Here is a 15,075-nt window from a genome sequence, read left to right as displayed (position 1 = left end):
TTGGGTCAGAAAAGCACAAGAGAAAGTGGTAAGGTTTGGCTTCTGGAATGGGGAACCAGCCCTGAGTGTCAGAATGGCATGTGAAATACAGATTCACAGAAAGATAAGGATATTCAGCAGCTGAAATATATTCTGATTATGTGGTAGCTACACTGGGTGTTATGTGTTGCTAAGCTCCACTGCTGATGTAATTTACTTGATATAATACGAGCACAGCTTCAGTGCACTCAATTTTGATCTAAATTAATTGTATATATTTAAATTGCTGACAAGCTGAGGGGGTGTGAGTGCATCTGAAGGCACCCAGGTCATCTGCTTCCCTATAGTCAGAGCAGTTGTAATGATTCCTAGCACTGGTGAGTTTGTTGAATTCTAAACTGCCATTAAAGTAATAATTTAATTTGAAAAATAAAATTCCTAATAAAGCTCCTTTGAAGAACAAATTACATAATGACGTTGTGTCTGGGTTCCCCTTGTTAATATTGTCGATATTTGGTTATTTGTTTACTAAAGGTAGAAACTGAGCAGTGTTTTCTTTTCAAGGATACAGCTGTACAAAGTGTACTTCAGTGCTTTCTTGAACTGGGTGTGGATTATTGGGCCATCATGAGAGGTGTGAATGCCACAAATTCTTCAGGGTTAGACTCTACAGACTGGTGAGCTGAACAGTACAAATTCCAAAATAATGAATGATCCCAGTTGTCTATTTGACAGTCTGTTTGAGTCTTATTGTCTCTTTGAAGTTTTAAAGTCTAATTGAATCTTAAAGACACAAGCAGTGTTGCCCTGTGAGGACTAAAGTTATTAATGAAGTTGGTGCACATTTAGGGTTTGTTATTACTCTCATTATTGCAGTCTGGGGAGGAGAGAAGACCTTGGGCCAGCAGTGGGTTTGTCCGAAGGATATCAAACACAAACAGCGCTGCCAAGTGTATTAGAGGAGCATTATGAGAAGATTGGGGATGAACTTGGAGTATTGATCTCATGAGATCCCTGGCTTCATAGTAACATCATTTTTTTCAGTCCTGAAACAAAGGGATTTTCTCTCCCTTGTAAGCTGGACTCAGCCTTTAGCTGATTACTTAGATGGACTATTAGTAAAGGAAGGCAAAGATCCAGACCTTCAATCCTTACAAAATCGGAAGACACAAACATGAGAATCCCATTTTTAGCACCACTCTCTTTTAATGAGAAAAACTAATTTCATTTCATAGAAACTCAACCAACCACAAACCTACAGGCTGCATCTTGGATTTTTGTTACTTGCAGCTGCTGGACACTTGTTTTGTCTTATGGCTTGCTTAGCTGTGCTGCCCCAAGAAAAGTTGTAGAATTTCTTTACAACACATGCTATTGAATTTAAGCTTCTTTCTTTCTAAACTTAATTGTATTTTGTTTCTTTTAGTCTTCCAAAACACCAAAGATTTGGTAACTTCTTTTGCCACAGTTAAAAAGATGAAATATTTAATCAGAAATTCAGTGTTTGGGTCATCAGTCTTGTTCAAACCCTAAACTGCTACTAATTTTGTGTAATAGAGCAAGATATCCCTTCAATATTTTTTCTGCATAGAAACGTTGTGATTTCCTTTTCCCTGTATGTTTTACGCCTGTGCAGGGAGCTGGCTGGTGTCCTCTTTTTGGTGGAACCAGGCAAATCTGACCTCCAGCAGCTTCACTCTCTCCCGTGGCAGGTGCTCGGGGCAGGCAGTCCTTGGCTTTGTGGCTGTGGCTGCAGCCTTTCTTGCTGACCTCAGTGATGGGTTGAGTTTTCTCTTGAATGAGTTGTAATCAGGTTGACATGCTGTGAAGCTGAAGTCAAACATACGAATTCTTTGCTGGGCAGAAGCTCATCCAAAGAATGTGTGTGGTTTAGTTTGTGCTTTCCCACTGTACTTACATCCCAGGAAATGGGTTCTGAAATGTAAAAACCTGGTTCTGGCTCATCATCTTATTTTCAAAGTCTCATAGTTGTTGTTTTTTCCCACCTTCTCTTTCTGGGGAATAGAAGAAAATTTTCTGCGGTAGTGAGGATGGCTTTGGTTTTTTTCAAGTGCTGTACATGAATTTTGTCTGAACCAATAGCAGAAAGACGTAAGTGGTCATCTGTAAGTGATCTTTGGGTTCCTTCCTCCAGCAGTGAATGACCTCTATAAAAGACAAAACCGGGTGGAAACACCAAATTCAGTTATTCTGCCTTGTAGGAAAGGACTTGGTGAAACCCAATCTTCAGTAATTCCCCATTTAAGACGTTCACGGGAAAGCTGAAATAGGCATTTTGGGGTGCAAGGGAGAAAAGCTTATCTATTAAATGTAGATTACAGCCTGTCAAGTTAAATAGCAATGTTGTAATTACTTTGTTTGGTTCTGTTTGGAATTGCTTTTGTTAGACCCGGGCTGCAATTAACGCACTGGAGCAGCCATTGTTCCTGCCTGCATTCCTTGGCTCTTTCGGCATCGCTGGGAGTGGGGAAGAGCTGCAGCTTATTTGCATCTCTTTGAAAAGGAGTTACTTGAGCTAGCTCAAATTTTGGTCGATGTTTTTAATTTATTCGAAGGAGATGCTGCCCGTGCCTGTGTGCCCGTTAATAATGCCGGGGAAATGTAAACAGGCGCTGCTTTTGCTCGTCCGTGTGGGGAGCGCGGCCGCGCTCGCTCTGTGGGTAGGTGCGCTCCGTTTGCCTAGAATGAGCGATGACATCTGACTTGGTGCAGATGTCACCAAGACGAGCTGTGAGTTTTTCAAGACTTCTTGAAAAAAAAGTTTTTCCAAGACTTCTTAAGGTGTTTACTTTGTTTCGGATCTCTAAAGACACCCCGTTATTCCTGTCCAGGTAAAGGGTGCGGCAGGCTGCACGGGCAGCTGGGCTGCTGGAATCCTGCGTGAGTCCTCCCGAGGATGTTCGCAACGGCTCTCCTTTCGTTTCGAGCTTCTGTTCATGAGCTTTTTATTTTTTAGGAGCTAGATTTGTTCATTATGTGGGAAGCTGCCACACACAGAATAAGGTGATCTGTATGATCCTAAAGTAAACAACAAATGCACTTCTAAAACCTTTTGTTTCTTAACTAGTAACTATGACAGGGTGTCTAGTCCTTGCTCGTGGTTTCAAATAAAGGATTGATGTGATAGGTACAGTTCTGGAAAATGTGTTTGGATTAACAAGATTAATGGCAAAGCTGCAAAATATCCTCATTTAGATTGAGAGAAAAAAAAATCTACATTTTCTTCAGTCAATAACTATCTTTTCATTGACCTGGCTCTGTCACCTGTGAAGTCGTTTCCTAAACAGATGCCAGCTGACACTGGGAAGGTGTCACAGTATGCTGAGCAGGTCTGATGTGTGGGAGCTCTGTTTTGCCCTGCTGTGTTAATCAGTGACAAAGTAGTTGCATTTATTTGCTGACATGATGGTGGAACTTCAACAGCAACTTCATGTTATTGGACTGTTTCGAAATTAAATGACTCTTTGGAAGGGCATTTCTATTGGTGTTTTAGGGACAAGACACATTACTGGCTCTTAATAGCAAATGGAAGTTTAAATTGGCTACTGGAAAGCCTTTTGCTGGAACATTGCTTGAGTTTTCACTTTTGTTTGCTTTGTTTTATTTTTTCCTCCTTGGTTACTTTCAAAGAGAATGGGTTGTAAGGAAGGAGTAAGGATTACACTTTAAGTGTAGTTTAGCAACACATCTATATTATGTATGAAAATTCTGTTTAACTTCAGAAAAGATATATTAAGCTGTCTAGACATTCTGCTCTTAGTTCAAAATTTAAGTACTCCTCTTCTCCAGCTCCCCAATAATGGAAATAAAATGAAATATCACCTTATTTTTAGTTACTGGATTTAAGAATGGGATTTCAGCTGTAATAGAAACTGCAGCTAGCTGTGCTTTATCCATCCTGGACTAAGAGATTTGAGAAGGAAGCTTTGCCAGCTGGAACGTGCGTCAGTGTTATCTGCATGTGTGTTGTAACAGATGTTGAGCAGAGACTACTTGTCAGAGGTACCTTGTAGGAACTTTTAAAGATGCTTGTTTGTTTCAGTATATTTTTCTTGCATCACTAACTTTTTCCATAAAGTCAACCACAAACTGCATTATTGGGGACTCCAGCTGAAACTTGTGGTGAATAGGAAATAGATTAAACACAGGTTTTCCCTTTTCTCTGGTTGCCAACAGTGATGTCAGTATTTTTAATGATCCTTACCTCAGCTCGCTGCTGTCCTCACACTCTCTATTAAAACACTTGTCTTCTGCACTGTTTTGTGTGTTGTTAAGGAAATGCTGATGGCTGGAGGTATCCAGCCCATTACTTCATTTCCAAATAAGGTTCTTTCACCTTAAAGCACACTGCAATAGCTCACTGAGGAGAGAGGAGATTCAGATTGTTTTGTCAAAAATTCAGTAAATACTTTTGAAGTCCAGCAAAGAACATATGTATGCTAAAACTGAGGATAGTGCTTTTGGCTGTGCATAAGGCACAAGTAATGGATCCAAGGTTTATAGGATGAGTGTATTTCCAGTGACTCGGAGGAGCAGCTTTGCTCTCAGGTTGTCTGTTTCCTACGCATCTTTGTGCATTCAGACAGAACAGGCACCACTGGACTGTAGCAGTAGTGTGGGTTGTCATTCTCGGTTACTCAATTCATGGTTTGTTGAAAGAGATTGGTCAGAGGAGTTGGGTATGAAAGCCAGTAATTGCAATCAATAGTTTCAGATGGTGCTTAGCAAAGATCCTAGTTGATTTTTTTTTTCCTTCCCAAAGTTAAAAGAAAACAAAAGCTACCAATACATCTTTAGGAAAGGGTAACAGACAGATTTCCACGTTGTGCTGCTGAAGATCTGGAGGTGTAAGTACAAGCTTGAAACTGCTCCATGCGCCTGTGTCCTGTCATGCCTGCAGCTGACGTGTGTATGAAATTCAGCCTGTACCAGGTCATGTCCTGTGTGATTCTGTCTCTTCATCCTGTCTCCAGCTCTTGGGTATTTCAGGCTTCTCTGATTTTTCCACTCCTTTTACACATGTGCAGGACTACAATGTACAAGTGTTTGGGTTTCTGTAACTGTGGGTTTCTTCAGTTTTCTTTTCTTCGTGAATTCCTCTAGGAAGTGTTTTGTTTTTCCAATAGACTTGTTACCCTCTTTCTTCCTCTGCTCTTCTGACTTTGGAATCCAGGAATAAATGCCCTCCGGTAGTGGTTGAGGTGACTGCTTGGCCATATTGATGGAATTGGTGAGAAATTGGATGCGACAAGTCGTTCTGTTCAATATGTGATGTATTTGAGTTCAGATGACCTGAATACTGGTGAAGAGGCGTAGAACTTGGCTCTGATACTGCAAATCATGTATTATTTATGTTCTTAAAATCTCTTAGCAGAATCAAGTCTGGCCGTGTAGAAAAGCTGTTTCTTGCTGTCCTTGCACTTGCCCTGTCAGTGCAGGGCAGGTTGGACCTTTGGTCCATGCTGGGGGCACCCAGCAGTTCCTCTGGCCCTGCTGGATGGGAACTGGGTGTGGAACACCCACCGTGGATATGCAGCACATACGTCATGCACACTTTGCTCCTCCATTTAAACAAGCCATTTCTCTTTTGTTGCTTGTCTTTATTAATAAAGTATGGCATTACTGGCTAATTTTAGGTCAAATGTAGTTGAAAGCTGACAGCTATGTGAAGCTGTGTATAGATATTTGGGTAGGAACATTCCAGTAGATCGCAATGTGAGTGCAGAGGAAAGTTGAAAGTAAATAAGAGATCTGTGAGATAAGTCTCCAGGGAGTTTTCACAGCATACCACACATCATTTTCAGGGATAGACTTTCCTTTCACTTGAAAGACCACACAAAGTAAATTTTGTTTCTTGTGCAATTAAAAGAATATAGGACAGGAGGTCTTTTCAGTTTTTTCAGTTCAACGTGTCTATGGGAAGCCTTTATTTGTACTGAGGAAAATGCACTGTTTACCTGTCTTTTCAGGAGCGCAGTTAATATTGAACAAAGAAATAGACACACTTTTATGTCAAATATGAGTCTTGCTTCAGCAGATTTTAGCAAAACTATTGAAATGTAAATGCTGGTAGTCCTCTAACCCCAGTTAAAAGACAAGTTGGATTCATTTCAGTGCTGTGGTTTGGTTCCCAGTGGGTCTGGCTGCATGTCAGTGGTGTGCAGAGAGGAACTGGGACTGTGGTGTGGGAGGCCCAGGGGTGCTGGGCAGTGGGGGACACCAGGGCTGTGTGTGTGGCCAGCCAGTGCCACAGGGCCTCAGGAGCAGTGGGAGGCAGCCCTGGTGCCCCAGCGTGTGACCTCAGCTCTGTGTCCCCCGGCAGGGACCGTGCTCCCCACGGGGGCTGGAGCAGCTGCCAGCAGGACACGAGGCCATCCAGCCCCGAGTGCATCCTGCTGAGCACTGCCTGCTCCTCATCAGGGCTGGGACTGACAACCTGCCTGGGGAGAACCAGCAGAAAGGCAGAGTCCAGAGGACTTGCTGACCCAGACTGGTGCACTGTGCACTGGGTCGGGGGCTGCAGGAGATGAGGAGAGCTGGGGGGACAGGGTCAAAGGCAACTTCTGGCATTCATTCCCCTCCAAACCTGCGCTGTGCATTAACAGGATTGCAGGAATTTGTTATTTACCCTGCCCACCCTCAGAGGGAAGCAGAATGTAGATAAATTTATGGGCTTTACCAGGATTTTCTATGTACAGGTTTTTTTTTCTAGAGCTTTGTATATCAAATAGGGGGTGGTAATGCTGTGCCCTGAGTGCTCCATTCCTTGGTCATCCTTTCCAGGCCAGCCTGGTGTTTGCAGGTGGCCAGGAAGGCCTCTTGCAGGGCCTGACATGCAGTGAATCTTTCTTGCAGCTGGTAAAAATGCCAACAGCAGGCTGGTGTTTGGAGCTTTCCTTTCTCTTGTTTCAGGAGCTTGTCAGATTTAATCAGTATGGACACTTAAATTGTTTCTGCTTAGGTGAATCTCTTGCAAGTTTTAAATGTGTTTCTGACTGCTTTGAATTTTATTGCCAACATCTGTTTTAAATGCTTTTGGGATTCACATGCTTGAGTACAGTTCAACTGTGTATGCCATAATTTTTCAAGGTGCTAACACTTTCAGTTTGAATGATAACTCTTTTAAAGAGAAGAAAAATAAATGAGGGGCAGGGAAATGATTGCAGAAAAGTTTTAAAGTGCTCGTGATGCTAATTTTCTTTCTCTTTCAATTTCAGAATGATGACCTACACAACCTCAACAAATCCTTCTTTTAAACTCATGGGTATCAAGACTATAAATGTTTCATGCTATCACAACTAGGACCTCACCTCCTCCTCCTCTTCCTCTGTAAATGGGTACGATGCATCCAGTTCAGTTTGTTTACTTCACACAAACCTCAGGAGTTGTTGACTGAGCTGCACATCCTGTGTTGTGCCAAGCAGAAGCACTGTGACACCTGGACAACAAGTCTCTCTTACTTCATCCTCTACCATAAGGACTTAGCTGGCCACATGAACTGATGTGCCCACCACTACATCATGGTGAGAATGGGTATTTTACTAGCACATTTACACAACTTCATTTGCTGCTGAAAACCTGTATGACAAATCATCATTGTAAATTATTACATACAAGACTTAATGTTGGTTGAAGAGTATTAAATATTTAACATAGGTTTTGATTTATACATGTACTTTTTTAATTAAAATGTAACTTTTCCTACAGCACATCTTTTTTGATGTGGAACTGAGGTATACTATATTCTGTTGTAAACAGAGTGGGGAACCTGCTTAAAACAAGGCTTCTAAGAATAGAGTAGGGTACTATTCTTGTTTTAAGATTGTAATTCAGAAAATAATATAATACGAGTCATTGGTCCCTGGGCCTTGATTGTACAGTCATATTTACTGATACTATCAGTTGTAAGATAACCCTAATGTTGAGCTGAATTCTTTCCAAAAGAAAAATAATTTTGTACTCCTTGTAAAATAATAGTCTGTATTAACTGCAACAAAGACAAACATTACTGTACATCGGTATTTACAAGTGTCAACTTGAATTCATCAATTGCACAGTAACTGACAAAAAATCAGAAAAAAGAAATCAAAGTCTTCCATTGTATATATTGTAAAGAAGAAAAACAAACAAAAAAACAACCAACAGGAAACCACAAAGCAAAATGGAAACAAAAAAGGGTGAACTTTTTAAATTGACTCTTTCCCTGGAATGAAAATGTGGGTGTTTGTAAATTCTGGAAATCTCTTTCTATATGTAATAAACTAGATACTGTTTTATCTGCTGTAGTGGGTTTTGGGTCTTTTTTATTTTCTTGGTACGCTGTCTCAAATATCTGAAATTGTCCCACCAGGTTTCTGTGATGTTTCCATTGTTTGTCATTGAGAATGGCTGTGGACCACCGTAGCTTAAGAATGAAGTGTAATTAGGTGGAGTAGGGAGTATGCTTCCTTGCATTATTTCACTAAAGCCTTTGTTTCACTTTTCTGGAGACCTTTTGGGATACAGCTCTCCTTCCACTGAATTGGGGAAAGGGTTCACAGCATGTAAAATCCCTTGGAAGCTTTAGCAAGGCTTCAGCATAAAATTTAAAAAGCACAACTCAGATGATTGTCTGGAAATCAGTGCAAGAGGCACGACAGGGAAAAGTTCTTCTGTGACTCTCCTCTGCTTTACACTGATTCTGTGCAGATGAAAATTCTTCTGTGCATAGCATTTGCAGAGTCTTAATTCTTTTGGGGACTGGAAAAATTCTGAGATCATGGATTTCCAAGTAAAATGTTGCTGAAGTGATAATTGAATTTGAAGCCATGTCAGGTCCCCATTGGTCTCTCGTGCTTCCACAGAGCAACTCCATGGGCTGGTGCACATTCAAAAGAATTCTTGTTATCAGGAAAAAGCAGGCAGGCACAGCAGCGGCTCTACCTGTAGGAAGGCTGTCAGCCCTCAAAGAAAGGGTTTCTTCCCCTTGAGATATTGATGATGTCTGGGATTAGGCTGTGGTTACTGCAGTGTCCACTTCTGACTGCAGTACAGATGAAGGGGCCATTGCACAGCTGCTCTTCACCTCTCCTTTTGCTGGAGGCTTGCCAGTCCCTTAGCTCTGCTGGTATTACTGCACATATAAAACCACTTTGACCCTGTCAAGTCAGAATATTCACTTAAGAAAGGACTTTCAGCTTAAGAACGCTCAAATCATTCCAGATTCAGTGGGAACAGCTGCAGCAGTGGTGATGCTGGCAGAGTGAGGGTGCTGCTGTGTGGGGAGGCTGCAGCCTGAGAGGGACCTGTGCCTGCCCAAGTGCTGCCTTGGAAATCTTGGCCTTTGCTGACAGAGCAGTCTCCTCCCAAAGGTTCTGATACCAAGCAGTAGCAGACAAGAGGCTTTGCTGCTTTCTGATGTAGAAAGGGGCAAGTGGATCTGGAGTAGCTCACCTTTTAGCCTTGATAAGCAGTGATGTGGATTTTTCCAAAGAACCATTAATACCTAAGAAGCAGCACTTGCTTTAAAAAGAAAGCCACGTGCATCAGACCAGTATTTAAATTTCCAAGTTACCCATTTAAATTTTATCTTTAGCCTTGTTTTTTTTTTGCTATTTTTTTTAAAAATGGGGTTTATTTGCAATGAAAGTTTGCATATATTCTGAAGTAAAAACATAAGAATGACTCACCATTATCTCCTTTGCTCAGTCTTCTCCATCTTTGTGAATTAAATTAAATGTTCACTGTGTTGATTTGGTTGCTAAATATTAGCCTGTGTTGATGTTTAAGTGCCTTGCATAGAAAAGTATTTAATGTCCATTGTGCTTTGTATTGTTCCAGGTAATTTGCAGAATCTGGCAATTACTAAAGTCACAAGTTTGGAGGTGCTGGAAGCTACTGTTAAGGTTTAAAAGGCACCAGTGAGTTCATTTAATGTTGGTGGGAGTACCTTCACAGTTACACTTCTGTGAGCAAATTTAGTTTAAATAAAACAAAATGAAAACAAATTCAACAAAATTAATTCTACGTAAGTGTAGGAATTGACAGTGGTCATTAGGGATGGCAGGGGGGATGGTGCTGATCTGGTGGGTTTCCATTCATGTTAATGATGGCACATGGGCAAAGAAGGAGCTTGTTAAAGATGTTAATGTGCATAGGGCTTATGTTAATTATTTTTTTTCCCTAAGTAAAGTTCAAGATGTCTGTTCAGCAAATGTTTTGAAAAGACTTTTGCAACAAAGTGTATTCATTACCAAACATAAAACTCTTGATTATTGCATAGATTTTTATTCTTATGAATTACAAACTTTAATAAATAGATGATTGTGAACTAAACCCTTTTAAATTAAAGTATAAATACCTCAAAAATACAGTGCTATACTATCTTTTATGAATTCTTTTGCACTGTCTGCCACAGAACAGATTGTCATTTCTCTCTAAGTTTGAAAATGAGCACATGGGATCAGTCCTAGATCTGCTGGTAAAACTCAGATGCTTGGGAGTTTATTTTGCTTTTAATTTTTTTCAAGTGGAAGTTTCTGGTTATTATTTGAGTTTCTTTCTGGCTCCATTACTGGCACAGCTTCAGCGTTCAAAAACTCTGTATTGAATGCATTTTATTAGTGCTGTTAGTTGAAAATGAGAGAGGTTGGAAAAACCGTTTGAAGCCGTCTCCAGGAGCACAAGGAGCATTTACACGCTTGGGTTTTGGCAAAGATTGCTGTGTTCAAGCTCAGTTTGATTGAGTTGATGTGTATGTTGTGGAACTCTAAATAAATTTTTGTCCTAGTATTTGATACTAACCTCTTTACTAAGTATTTAAAGTATCATGTCTTCCATAGCGTTGTTTCGGGTTTTTTTTCAGTAAAAGTACAAATTCAGAAAGCAGCAAGAAAACTCAGGCCATGTTCATATGCATGTTTTGGTGCTGTAGCCTAACTTTGTGCATATTTAAGAACCAAGCACTGTGTCCATCTTGCTCGCAGCTGACTTTCAGCTGGAGCTGTTTGGTGCCCTGTGTTTCACTGCAGGGCTGGGTGATGAGCAGGGTGTGCCTGAGTGGGTGCCCCAGCCGTGCTGCTTGGAGCTGTGTGGCCAGCACAGCAGAGCAGCCTCACGGGGCTCCTGCAAGGCTGAGCTGAGCCCAGTGCTTGGGAGCAGCTGGAGCACAGCATTCAATGCCCACTGAATCCATCTGGGGACATGCTGGAGCTCTTGTTCTGCAGCTTCATTCAAACTAGTTCAGTTTAAAGTAACAATACTGAAAATAAAGAAGTTATGGCAAATTTTTTTGCCCATTTCCTGTGTGGCCTCCAAGCCATCTTATGGTGCAGATGATTTCGGGGGTTTTTTTGGGGTTGGTTTTTTGTTTGTCTGATTTTTTCAACCTGCACACTTAGAGACTAGTTCAGTGGTGACAGGGAGGTATAAATACTGTGAAGTGACAGTATTCACCCTTGTCCAGTTCACCTTGTATTTATCTGCCTATCAGTATTTTCACTGAGATGTGTCTTTGAAGATACTGTAAATAAGTTGTTTGTGAACTTAGCAGATCCCCATTAAAAAAAAAAAAGTGAAAGTGGAAAAAAGTTCAGGACTTTCAGTTTAGAGAAAAACTTTTATTTTGTCTTTGCATCTTAAAGGTGATACTGTTATCAAAAAAGATGAAATGAGGAATCTGTGATTTCCAGATGTTTACTGAAAGAACATTTACAAGTCAGAGGAGAAGGTGGAGGCCAGTCAAGGACTATTTGAGGAAGCAGGTGTTATGCTGACTTCTGTATTTAAATGTTTTCAGGCTGGAAGCTTTGTTCTACATTTGGAATAGCATTAACAGGATAATTGAATATTAATGTGTGCCTGCAGTGGGTGGGCTTGGATGTCACAGAAACCCAAGAGCTCTGCACGTCTGCTGTAAGACAGAGTAGGGCTGGGTGCGAGGCCTCAAGAGGGAAGGATGGAGGGAGAGCTCAAACACTCAGTGCCTTGTGAAGCTCGCTGGGGACAGGTTTTTTGGTAAAAGGTTCTGTGCCATTCTGGATTCCTGATCTGAATCGGTGGATGGTTTGGAAACTGCAACTTTACATTATTGAAGGAGCATGGAAAAGAAACTGCTGGGAAGTCTCTCTAACACTCCACAACCTATTGAAAGGCTCTGCTTGGTAGGATCCTCAAAACTCCTGTTTCTGCTGTATTAGGATACTTGACAATTGTATTTGGACATGGACACCAATAAAATAAAATAAAATAAAACCAATCTGCCTTCTGTAGATGTTGAATACCTCTTAGAGAAATCAGTGTCTGTAGGCACATGAACTGTATTGAATCAGAACAGCAGGAAGTGGAGCTGTGCTGTGTTATGACTTGGTAAAATGGTTCTGCTTTTTCAACCAGTCTTGGACCGTACTTCTGTCTATAGAAATTGAAGTGCTGGTTAATTTGAGGAAAACGACCTGACTGGAGAACTGGCCTACAGTGTTTGTAGAGAATAGAGCACTGCAAGGAAAAGCCATTAGAGCAGCAATGCTGCTATAGAATTGATAAAATACTAAAACAACCAGATAATGTCTTTGACACTTTTACCAGTAATTTTTGAAGAGGAAAAGTTGTGACTTATAGCTCTGCTCCTGTCTCTCCATCCAAAGGCTTGTGGGTGGCATTGTATATGGCTGTCACAATCTGTGCCTTTCTTTTTTACTTTTTCTTTCTTAACTTTAAAATCAGTCTGGCACCATTTGGCTGTTGAATGTCATGGCTGACCCCTCCTGGAACATCAGCAGGGAGAAAGTCCCTCCTGCTGCACCTTGCTCTGCTCATGGGGCTTTTCCTAGGGTCCATCTCTCAGACTGGGAAGTGAGAAGTCTTTCTCCTCTTGTTTGCTTGCATTTGTTTTTTTCTATTGTAATAACCAATGATTAGTTAGATTGAATAAAATGTCTATTTTGTTGTGAATTATTTACTGTCAATAAAGTACAATAAAGTTGAAATGTCAGGGGCTTTCTCCTCAGGTTATTGTGGACATGGCTACTGTCCTGCTCAGTTTCATCATTGCAGTGGTAGTGCTTTGTTTTTCCACCTTTTTGAAAATGGAATGAACAAAGAAATTATAATTTTCACTATCTATCAATTTACTGCTTCACCTTCAGCTTGTGAATTTAAAACAGCAGTTCATTTTTCTTTAGCCAGTTTAGAAATTTGATTAAGGCAGATTTAGGAAAAAGAATTTCAGCTTTTTGGTTTTTTTCAGGCAGGACTGAGAGCAAAACAAGCCCCCTATTTCTGGCACATCCTGATTCTGCAGTCAGCTGAGCTGGGTGCAAGGCAAACGTGTCACTGTTTCTTCCTCATGCTGTATCTTCTGCAGTCAAGGCCAGGTTGGCTTTTGTTTTTAAAATGTTGAAGGAAATCAGGTGAGTTCCAGTTCCTGTGGTGGTGGTCTCAGTCCAAAACATGCATTTGAGCCCATACAGGGCCAAAAAGTCATTATTTGTCCGTGAAATGACTAACTTCAGAGAAAAACTGTCTTCTTAGACAACAGCGGTGTCTTCAGGCAGCCCCGTGGTTTCAGAGCAGTCCAGTTTGGTCGGGGTTCCTCAGAGCGCCAAGGCCTCTGCAGCGCCTCTGGGTGCTTGGCCTCCTCCTCAGCACTCGCCCTTTCCCCACAAGGTCTGGCTTTCCTCAGCCACCTGGCAGGGATGTGGCTGCTCCTGACAGCCTGCCCTTATCAGCAGCATGTTTTGCATTAATTTCAGCCTCTTCACAGCGTGCCTGCCGCTGTGGGAACGCGGCCCGCTGGTGCGCAGCGTCCGTCTCCTTCAGCCACACGTCGGTGCCGCCTCAGCGGGAACAGGGAAAGGTAAGCTGAAATTTTCCCTAAATCTGCCAGGAGGCAATTTGCCTGGATTTCTTCCCTGTTAGGCTGTGTGAAGTGGCCTGGTAATCTGTTGGCTCATCACCAGTCTCCCAGTCATGAGGGTAATCCTGAGGGTTGTCATCTGAGGTGAAAGATAAGGAGAAGGGCCTGAACGTGACACATGGATGTGAAAGATCAAGAGACTTCTGCCTGCTGTGTTATTTTTAAAATTAGAGCTAACAGTGGGACACAAGTGAGCTGTTTAGTTTTGTCTCTTTCAAAACATTACATAAATGTGAATAAATAATTTGGTATTATTGCATTAGTTTTGTGTAAGCAAAGCAAAACTGATTTTTACCTTCATCGAGGTGTTAGGAAGATTAAGTAATGAGTAAGAAATACATAACTCCTGCAGTGCTGGGTAACAAAGAAATGCTGGTAAGGAAGCTATGTAAAACTCTGTCCTTTCAGAACAGTAGTACTGTCCAGCCCTTTTTCTCCCTCCAGATTTCGGTGTCCCCTTCAGATCTGTTTAATGCCATCTCGCTCAAAAAAGCTCAGTTGCTGGAAAGCTTCCTTCTGTGTTTAGTCCTTTCCACTCCTGAGCTTTGTTCTAACTGTTGCACAGCCAAGGTGTCTCACCAGAAGATGAGCAGTTTAAGCCCAGTCTGCAGTTCTCAGCCCCCTTCCTTGCAATCTCTTGGTGGAAGTCACACTTTTCCCTGACTCTGGGGGCTGCTGCTGTTCAGGAAGACCAATGCTTACTAAAGGTTCATCTCAAGAGTGAGATCACTAAAGTGATCTCTACTAAACAAAGCCTGTAAACTAAACACAGAAGCTCAAAGCAAGTGTATCCTTAAATTAAGAATGGCTCCACAGACACAGAGGTGCTTTGGGGAGCCTGTGTTTGTTATTGCAGCGGTCTCATTGTGAGAGCTGAAGCTCTATGAAATGCAGATCTTCAAAGTTGCCTTGAAGATATGATGCCTGTGATTCTCCCTGTCAAAACAGAAGTCTCTTTTAAGGTCACAGTCAGCAAGTTTTCTTCCTCCTAGTACCGCTTCCCTTGGATGCTTCAAGGAGGGAACTTCTTATTGTAGAGCTCCTCACCTCTTCACCTTACCAGGGAGCTCCTGGTGCCTTTCTGAACTTTTCCTTTGCTTTCCTCTTTTCTGTGAAGCACTTTTAGCACATGAATGTTCTTTGACTGCCATATGCTGACTCTGGGGACAGGGCTGCCTTAG

General features: G+C 41.6%; 1 protein-coding gene across 1 annotated transcript in view; it reads left to right on the top strand.

The window, feature by feature from the left end:
• IRS1 (insulin receptor substrate 1) overlaps window positions 1-8,282 on the top strand; it is a 49,098-nt gene extending 40,816 nt beyond the window's left edge. The window contains exon 2 of the mRNA XM_038145464.1: window positions 7,218-8,282. The gene's annotated coding sequence lies outside the window, so the exon portion shown is untranslated. The remainder of the gene's footprint in view (window positions 1-7,217) is intronic.
• Window positions 8,283-15,075: the final 6,793 nt, after the last annotated feature.

Source organism: Motacilla alba, chromosome 9 (genome assembly GCF_015832195.1).
Source record: "Motacilla alba alba isolate MOTALB_02 chromosome 9, Motacilla_alba_V1.0_pri, whole genome shotgun sequence".
NCBI classification, from domain to species: domain Eukaryota; kingdom Metazoa; phylum Chordata; class Aves; order Passeriformes; family Motacillidae; genus Motacilla; species Motacilla alba.
The sequence above is the reverse complement of the archived record's forward strand: the minus strand, read 5'-3'. Positions and strand labels throughout refer to the sequence as shown.